Source organism: Ixodes scapularis, unplaced genomic scaffold (genome assembly GCF_016920785.2).
Source record: "Ixodes scapularis isolate PalLabHiFi unplaced genomic scaffold, ASM1692078v2 PGA_scaffold0__279_contigs__length_252992795, whole genome shotgun sequence".
Taxonomy (NCBI): domain Eukaryota; kingdom Metazoa; phylum Arthropoda; class Arachnida; order Ixodida; family Ixodidae; genus Ixodes; species Ixodes scapularis.
In genome coordinates this window covers 118,643,549-118,653,705 of record NW_024609835.1, presented here as the reverse complement: position 1 = coordinate 118,653,705, position 10,157 = coordinate 118,643,549, and the positions used below count along the sequence as shown (strand labels likewise).

The 10,157-nt window shown below is 44.2% G+C and overlaps 1 pseudogene; it reads left to right on the top strand.

Annotated features, from left to right (window-relative positions):
• Window positions 1-383: 383 nt before the first annotated feature.
• Window positions 384-9,587, top strand: LOC120836097 (annotated as a pseudogene).
• The last annotated feature ends 570 nt before the right edge of the window (window positions 9,588-10,157 follow it).

Genomic DNA, 10,157 nt, shown 5'->3' with positions numbered 1-10,157 from the left:
TATGATATGAACAAATTGGACCATCCTTCTGCCCATCTTTAGGAGTGAGGTTATTTTACAATCATTGTTTCTTTTTCTATTCTGATTACCAGGGATGACCACGTCAACACAGCTTCTCAGGACAATACAAGCACCAGTGGTGGTGTTGTGGACTACATCTCTGAACGAAAGTTTATCACTTTTGAGTCCTGTCTGGACGAGCTCCTGATGAGGTGCCCAAAGTGCACTGCCCTCATGCGCACCTCAAGGAAGAAAGTCAAGGGGACTTGTCTTTTTGTGTACCGCACATGCGCTAATGGCCATGAGCTTGTCTGGAGTAGCCAGCCATGTGTGCACAGGAGGCCTCTGGGGAGCATACTGCTCGCCGCAGCCACCCTGTTCTCCGGAAGCGTGGTGAAAAAAGTCCTGAGGCTCCTCAACAAAATGGGTGTGCCCTGCTTCTCGTACAGGACATACTTCAACATCCAGTCCTCCTTTCTTTTGCCAGCCATTAGACGGGTATGATATATTTGGAGCTGTCATTTACTTCTAGACTGGGTTTTCTCTCATGGGTCCAAGCGAGTACCTAGCTGTTCATTGCAGATTGTGGCCACATAGACGTCAGAATCTGTCTCTACCATCTCGACATTCCCCCTGGAGCCAAACACGTTTGGCTCCTGGGCTAACGTAATGGCACTTGCATAGTGAATATATTCGTTTAAAACCCTCTTGCGGGTGCGTTTCGGTGATGTCTTGCACTGTGCTGTGGTTGAATGCATCCATTTTATAATTATTGTAATCCTCTTACAATGAATGCATCTGAACCTAGCACAGTGTCACAGTGGAAACGCGATTGTGTGAAGGGAGTTTTATATATGCTTTCGCGACTGAAAGCATCATACTACCATGTTTTATGAATGACAAACTTCAAAAGGTTTGAAGATACAGTACAATTAGATACAGCCGTGTGCAGTTTTGCCTTATTAATACCTAAAAAATTGTGCCTCAATAATACACCGTAAAATACCGGGCAAGCGCCCACTCAAAATATAGAGATAATAACGATAAAATGGGGAATGGGCGCTTTTTCCGGTCATCAATTTTACATGTAAATGTACTGTGCATATTTTCTCAGATCTTAAAAATTTGGATATGGGCGCTTAATGTGGAATGGGCGGATGTGCAGTATTCTACGGTAGATACCTCCCATTCCTAGAAAAATTGTCCTTGATGGGATTCATTGATAACAATGAGGCAAGGGCAGAACATAATTAATAGAGAGCCCTAGCCACAAAAGGTTGCGTTTATTCAACCATAACAATTATTTACTTTGAATGGGAAAATAAACATGGCACATGTCTGTTACAATTTTGCGGCAGTAGCGGTTGCCAATAGAGATCTTCATAGGGGTTTATGACCCTAGACATCCAAGGTTCTGAAAACCACCCACCATAGGGTTGAGCATGAATTATATTCACCTGTGGAATATAATTGTGAGTCTTTAAAGTTCAGTGTTTAGGGTTGAATTGTGAGAATACATTTTCTGAAATGAACACAACTGAGAAAGGGTGGGGCATAAAGAGAGATCAGGTACTGATAAGCCAAGTTTCATAGCACACCTGAGTTGTAATGATAATTAGGGAGAATAAAACCCATGGATCTATTTTGTACAGCTTCAAGGCACTGGCAAGTGTCCCTGTGTTAGAACCCCAGGTGGCAAAGCGTACTTGAGTTTGGGTGGTATAGTGTTTCAGAAAGAAAAGGTTTCAGTGTTGAGGAGGTTTGGGAGAAATTACAATTCAGATAAACAAGCATGTGATTGGCATTCGAAATAATGTGCATACTTCATGCAACCTCCATGTGAAGTTAGACATTAATAGCCAAGCATATAATTGGCATAAATAACATGCATACTTCATATGTAAGCTCCATGTGAGGTTGCAGATTAAAAGATCTTGCTCATGATTCAATTTGTTAACTTTGCGGCTGATGGTCATGTGTTTAAATTTGTTTACTTTTAACGATGTGCCAGCGGTTGCACCAACGTGGGATAAAATCAAGGTTTAAAGAAGTGAAATGTCAGCTGTTAGCTATCTTACAGTATACAATGTGTTTGCTATCTTGCAGTATACAATGCAATGGTTAGCAAATAAACAGAGCCGACAAACATCTGTTTTTCCTTGCAACTGCTAGGTGTGGAACAGGCAACAGACCCAGCTGTTTGAGGAGGCTGCTGGGCGAGAGCTGGTGCTTGCTGCTGATGGCCGCTCAGACTCTCCTGGCCACTGTGCCAAGTATGGATCATACACCGTGATTGACGTCCAAAAAAACAATGTTCTACACGTCGAAACAGTGCAGGTGCAGTGCACTCTTATGCATGTTCTAAAGCTGTTAGTATGTCACAACATCAGAACCCATTTTCTCAAGGGAATTAAATTTAATGGATGTGACAACACATTTCAAGATGTCTTTTATCTGGTCTCATCAGCTTTACCTGCTTCAGTCTTGGGTGCTTAGACTTGCAATGTGATGGCTCAATACATTTTATTTTTATGCAGTCCAACGAGACAAAGGGCAGCTGGGCCATGGAGCTGGAGGGACTCAAAAGAACCCTTGTGGTTTTTGAAGCCAATGGACTGATTGTGGAGAGCATCATAACAGACCGGCACAGCATGATCAAGTCTTTCCTCTCCAAAGACCATCCACAGATCCGACACATGTTTGATTGCTGGCATGTTGCAAAAGGTAACCCATACATACCTCTTTGGCAACGTTACTAGAACAACTCAGTTGGGAAACTGCCAAACAAAAAAAAAGCCTACTTTGAAAAAGTGGCTTCGATGCATACTCGAGAACCGAACTAGAGGCGATCGCAACGCCGCCATTTCTCCCGCTGCGGCCACTCTGTGAACTGCACATCTTCACATCTTAGTTCAAGTCGAGTTGCACAAGGGCAAGTGGTGCCATCTTGCAGTGCCATTTCACAGTAGCAATATAAATTAACTCATGTTTTGACCCACCGCTGAAGGGTGGTGCTGTTATCGTATTTACTTCGGTCCCGGTGGACGCGAGCAGTCCGAGTTTCAAGGTGAGTTTCTCAACCGAGGGGTGTAGTATTGTTGGTCTCTGGGTTGGCAAATAACGCCTCCATCAACATCCAGAGTAATCTGTTACAAACCCCTTCTAGTGCTGCCTGTTGCTAGTATAAACATGAGAGCCTTAGTGTGTTGCAATCGAATGGACAATGACTAAGTTAACCATACTTGCATTTATCGCTGCAGAATTTAATTTGCTCTAAGTACAGTGATACGATTGCTGCGCCATTTGTGTCGAGCTTTGCCGAAGGGCTAAACCTGCTGCATCCTCCTACATTTAGCTCAAACGTGAGAAACTGGCGCCAACATTGCACCAAAATTTGATTTCGCTTTAATACTACAATTTTCAGAACTTTTCATTTTAGCTGCGAATGAGGTATATCCTATTTTATCTCTCTGTCAGTGTCAAACACTGATAGTACTTGGAATTTTCGCAATATCTCATGTTTTTAGTAGTCACTGGCGTGAAAGTTAGCTTTGTTGAGTGTGCTTCTCACTGCGCTTTTGTGTACTGCATTGAAGCAGCTGCAGCAAAGTAAGTATGGTAAATTCGCTCATCTTGCTTTGCCGCAGTCCATTGGAGTGCTACAGGGAAAGCATCCCTCTAGAGTGGGACGTTCACGTAAGTGTCGCATATATTAAGAAAAGGAACTTCATGAGTGTTAATGTAACAGCTCTTAGTTACAGTAGAAATTCCTGATTTACACTGCGGCAATTACTTATGATAGGCTGCAGTATTCTGGCAATGTCTTATTCAAATTCCGGACTTAGTGACGATGCTCGCAAGAAAATGTATATGAACTGCTCTATAGGTTTATTTTTATTTGGACTCCGTTAATTTTCATAATTTAATGATGGTATCTTTTATTCTGTATTCATAATTTTTGTTTTATAGTAACCTTTAGAACCTAAATGGAACATTCATTTGTGTGTCTACAATTATTCTAACATGTTAGTGGAATATACTATTCGGTTTACATTTTATTTCATACCTAATGACGATTCACAGCAGACCATACTGTCCTTCATCGATGAGCATCTTGTTGCCATGCCTGGTGCTTCTATGTGTGACTGAACAGCTAGATCTGCGTTTTTTAGGAACTCAAGCCTACTGTTGCACAGAAGTGCGAAGGCAAAGCACGCATGTTTTTTAGCTGGATATGCCAACACACAAATCTTAACACATAAAATTTGCAGTGGTATGAATAAAAATGAAGTGTGTGCTTGTGCCCCAAAAGCACTTTTTGCTGCTCCATAATGGACGTATGGCTGCCCCAGAAGTTGCTACAAAAAGACTCGGATCAATCGTATCGCTGCAAATAGTGCTATGGTGATTGGTATATGCCACCGCATTAACGTTAATCCCAGGGCATCCTTTGGTGCCGGTGGATGGAACTGTTTGTCTTGGAGAATTACAATAAGAAATAAAGCACCCCTCCAATTTTTACGAAATGACAGAACCATATGTTCAAAGGAAGCAGTGGTTCTCAAATGGGTGTCCGTAAAGACAAATCTAGGGTCTGCAGAACCGTCTGTTGTCAGTCAAGTTAAGCAACAAAACTCACACACTTGGAATGTCACAGTTTTATGTTAGGCTTCTTTATATGCCAATCAAACATGTCGATTCGCAATAGAATTACCATATTTTTCCAAGTATAGGTCTTCTTTTTGCGCACTGTTACCAAATCAAAACCTTTACTGATCACAAAGGGTGTCCTACCTTTATTCCTATGCCAATGGGGCTAGTTCATATAAAAAATAGGTGTTGAAAATAGGAGAGTTTACTGTGCTTCTGGTAGTGTCTTTTACTCTAAGCTTGGCATTTAGCAAGAGACATGTTTCCTCTTTTCTAGGCATCAAAAAACGCCTAGTTACAGCTGGGAAGCTGAAGTCTCTCAGCGCACTGCAAGACTGGGTGGAACCTATCGTCAAGCACTTGTACTGGTGTGCTGAATCGAGCGATGGAGCCCCGGAGGAGATTCTCCCAAAGTGGACGTCCCTGGTAGCACATGTGGCTGATGTGCACGAGCACGCTGACGCTATCTACCCCAGATGTCAACACGGAGACTTGGGCAGGAAAAAGTGGCTCTCTGAGGGTAGGTCAACCACAGTTCACAGCAGTTCTCAAATAAACAACCCAAACATGCATATGAAAGACTGGCATATAGGACGGGCAGTTGCGTTAGTTTTTAACGGATTCATTTCAGAAAAGTTTTAGATCAAGCACAGTTTGTCATCTACTTGCGTCCTGTGCTACCTCACCTGCCACAGTTAATACCTGTCTTTGCCCGTAACATTTCAATTGGAATGTACAGTCCTTTCAAAAGTTCAGAGCCAACTGTGTGCTTGGCTAGAGTGGGATCGCTCCTCTTACCACCGCTCGCTGGTTGCGCGATTTCAGAGAGTGAGGATGAACTTCGCTTTCATGTTGCACTTGCCTTGGTAACAAAGTCGTACAAAGTAGCAGGTGTGCCGTCCGTCTTGCCTGTGCTCATAGCGTGCTACTGCAGTGCTGAGGCACTGCCACAGGAAGGGACGATTTGCTGCCCCTGCACTTTAGAAACCAATCACCGCCGCTGTCACAGCGCTAAATATATTTGTTTTCTTTCCTCTCTTTAGATTGATCAAATTATTATGTTCTGCTTGTGCATAAACACGTTTTGTGTAGGGTTTACTTCATACACAATATTGTATTTATTACACTGTCTGCCATACTGCTCCATGGGGCATCTGTTGGACAGGGGTACTTGTGAAAAAACAACATTGTTCTCCAGGTCAGTATTGTTATCTACAAGGGCCAGAAGCTGGGCGACTTGATATTGCTTTACTTTGTAAAAACTGTGCAAAGCCAACAGTAGACTGAGTTGTTAACAAGGCAAACCCATTTTCACTGGTCTAAGAAGCATGCTACATACTTTACTTCCTGTGCCGAGAATGTTGTGTATGAGGTGCCACTAAGTTATGACCAGGTCGGCAGTGTTCAAATTGTTTCAATAATAGGGCACAAGAGCACCAAATAGCTGTCCTTATCAACTCGGCGGGCCACATTGTTGTACAAACAAAAGTGACACTTGGCGAAGTTCATCAGAGGTCCTATGGCAAAAAAGAAAGGGATAATATAAAGGCATCTTTATGCATGCCTCCTGACTTCCCATAGGTAAAGCCCGAGTAGATGACAAATTGTGCCTGACGAAAAATATTTCTGTACTAAATCAAGTGAAAGTTAGCACATGTTTGAGTTATATATGTCTTCCTTTATTCATGGCTTTTTTTTCCTTCTATTCCACTTGGTCATGAACAAATCAGCTCAATCCAGTTTCGATTCGTAAAACGAGTTTTGACATGAAGTGTTTCTCACATACTGGTATATATTGAGGTGGGGAGGACAACGATGTTGGCTGCCTGCCTACCTGGCTGAGGAGAGGTGCAAGTTATTCTCACATCTCCGAGCATCTGAAGTGACCATGCATTGACAGACATGAATACAGCCAAAATCCTGCACCAGCATTTGTTTTTAGATGCGTGGCACTTATAAATTTTTCAATCAGTTCTATAGTATTTCCCGTTAATTTAAAGGTGGGTGCTTGTTCTGATAATACTTTTTTTATTCATCCTAATGGAGTAACCAATCTTTTATTTGGTTGCATAAAGGTGGCATCTTATGTCTTCAGTTATTGTTTTAATGGTGGGATTGAGTGTAAAATATTATATTTCACCCAGGGCTTCCTGCACACGACAAGCTAAAGACCATTGTGCTAGCCAAGCCACTCCTGAAGGATGTGCCAAGTTTGTCAACGTCGGCGCAGACCTACTCGACCGAGTGCTACCACAGCACACTAATACATTTTGCTCCCAAGTCGACTCATTTCACTTATCGGAGTATGCAAGCAAGGTATGCAAATCTGCCGGATGTCTGCAGGCGCTTACTGGAGCTTGATCTTTTCAGGACATACGTTGCAGCACTTCATTTTAATGAAAATGGTAACAATCCGCAAGCCACCACGAAAGATGGCAAGAAGCGATACTCACTGAAGTTACCCAAACAGACAAAGCGAGCAACTGTTGCTCCAACGAAGGGACCCTGCACATATGGTGAGCATGTCTAACAAAGCAGGAGTCTCAGCTGCTAACATGCAGCTCCCATTACAGCTTATGTTCGAGAACTCATGGAGGAGACGCTGCACCTAAACAGGCGCTACTCCTCCTACAAAGCAGCGCAAGAGGCCAACGCCACAGATGCTCCCCCGCCGTTGTCGAGCAACTTCGAACGCCCCGACAAGAACTCCCTGATTGCGAAGCACCGCTCACGCTTCAACTGCTGAGGATTAGGTAAAGTGCAAATGCTGTGGATGTTTTTGTTTGTTTTCTGTTTAATTAACCTGCTAGAAGAAAATTTGGTCTTTGTATACAATTGTGAGACATGTCAAATAGTGATAGCTTTATTGCACACTCACTGTAACACAGGGCTTAGCATAAGCATCTGAGATGCCATGCTGTACTCCGTTCCACTATAACTTGGCGAACTGTAGAGGCTGGGGCCCCGCAACCCAGTACGAGCGTCGGAGCAAGGCACCTAACCGGACGTCATGGGAGCATTCGTGTCACTACGCCAAATGTGAGGCGCAAGGCCCTGAGGAACAGGCTGTCGTCTGTTAGCCAAGAGTTGTCTGCTCCGAAACAAACCAGCTTCGTATGAAAGTCCGCCACAGCAACATTTCCGTCGGCTAGAATAGCGAGCATTTTGCAAACGGTCCATGAGACAACCATACGCTCAATTTAGCCGCGAATCTGTGATGGGTGTTAATGACAGTGCACCGTTTTGAGTGGAAATGGCCGATTATACGGCTCCGGTCGCAGGCGCTACAAGAGAAAAAAATTGGGAGCGGGTGGGGTTGCGACATCACTTTTTTTTTTTTACTTAAATATAATTGGAACTTGTAAATTTGCAACTATTTATTCTTTATATCTTCTCGTTAGATATTGAGGTGCCTGAGTTCAATTGCTGTTTAAATAAAAAGAAGCCTAGAACTACTTTTTGTTGCAGATGGCGCTGTTGCTGTGGCGGTAACAAGGCCCTTGTGGCCTCGCCCGCAGAGTGTTATCACATGCCTTGCTCTGGTGCACTTATTGGGTCGCGGGGTGGCAGCCTCCACAGTTCGCCAAGTTATTGTGAAGTGGAGTATAGGTGCCACAGTGCAGACTTGTTCAGGTCGAATCATATTTTCAGCCCCATTGTTTACCAAGCTCTATCTGTAGATCCCAAGTGCCTCACAGGAAAGTAGACGCATAGGATGTTTTAATGTGCAGAATGTGAGCAGCTCTTCAAGAACAGCACTCTGCAAAGCCTTTGTAGGCTGTGCCTTTTGGAGCCGGGAACTCCTCCCGCACCCTGGTCACCACACAGCTGGGAAGGGGGACCCTATTTTCCTTTCCGAGTTTGCCATAGACCCACCACACGAACTGGCAGTAGGCTGTGTATCTGTACTTGCTGCAAGGATAACATAACAGAGTATCAGATTTAGTCGCATGACTAGGAATGCACTAACAAGTATGCTGCACATCAGGAGACCACCACAAGACAGGTCTTCCTAGTTGCATTTTCATTGGGATGTGTATATTTGAATATACGGTCATCCTCATCATGAGGGTGAACATGCTGCATCGTTCGATCGCCACTACCAGGTGCCCAAAGGGGTGCTAATACGAATGAAAGCCACGGCGAGCTTCTTTCTTCTGCGCGTATGTAATCTACCTTTATTCCCGTTGACGTCACTCTGAGATGCTGGTAGTGGCGATCGAACGATGCAGCACGTTTACCCTCAGAATAAAAATTAACATGCAACCGAAAAAAAAAAAAAAAAAGGCTCTACGACGTGGGCAATGCAACAATCGAAGCAGGGGAGGCTGCTAGACGAGAAAGATGACGTTGTAGCAGTGTTCGAAAAACATGGCAGGTGGTATTGAGCAAATGGCAATTTAGACTAGGTAGTCCGCTGACAATACTGCTGCATTGTTGCCAGTCCAGCTGCGATTTCAGCCTTGAGCGAGGCCCCCCCCCCCCCCCCCCCCCCCTTTGCTGGGGTTGTTCCATTGCCCACCATGTCATTTATTTATTTTATTTATTTGCAGATACTGCAGGCAGCAGAGCCAAGCAGGAAAGGGTTACAACAATTGTGACACTAGCAGACACTCAAGTTCCACTGTTCAATTGTGTTTGAAAGAAAAAAGAGTTTTGAAAAAGTTTGGTTCTGGCAAAATATGGGCGTATTACTTTAGAGTGGTTTAATCTTGTTGATCTGTGCAGCGCTGGAAATAATTACTGTTCACTTCGTCGGCCAGCACTGTTATGCGATAGTAAATAGAGAAATCTTAACCTGGCGACTTCATGGCGCAAGTGGAGAGGGCTCAGTTCCAGCTGCTTGAGCATATTTGTTACGGATGATGATGACCAATAGTCTGATGAGATACAACCTAGGAGCAAGACGCTGGATCCGCTCCACCCCAGTGATGTCTCTGATGAAGTATGGATCCCACACGATTGAGTACTCGAGGACTGGTCAGACTAGAGAATGATATGCTTAAAGTTTGACATTTGGGGGGGCATCCCTTTAATTTTCTGCGTAGGAAGCATAGCTTTCGAAATATTACTGATATGTTCGTCCCACTTAAGCTTTTTTTTTATTGTTACCCCTAAGTATTCATAGTTTTTCTTCGGCTGCCACCAGGATGGCGTTGTCGGGCGATAAGCCGTAGTTTGTACCCTCCGAATAAGTTTGCTGACCACTGTACAGCTGCGACGGAAAAAGAGTAGCACAAGTGACCGACGACCGGAGCGGCAAAATCACGATACGCGGCGCTATTGTTCCCGAGCGCGCCGATGGCGAGAGTGACAGTCGTGTTCCATGTCGCAACGCGGGGGTGGCCGCCAGAAAGCTGCCCATCCTAAAGCCCGCATCTTAAGAGCTCTCTTATCCCTCAACTTTCTGCCAGCCACCCCCTGCATTGAAACATGCAACATGACTGGCACTCTCGTATCGGCGCGCTCGGGAACAAAAGCGCCGCGTGTCGCGATTTTGCCACTCC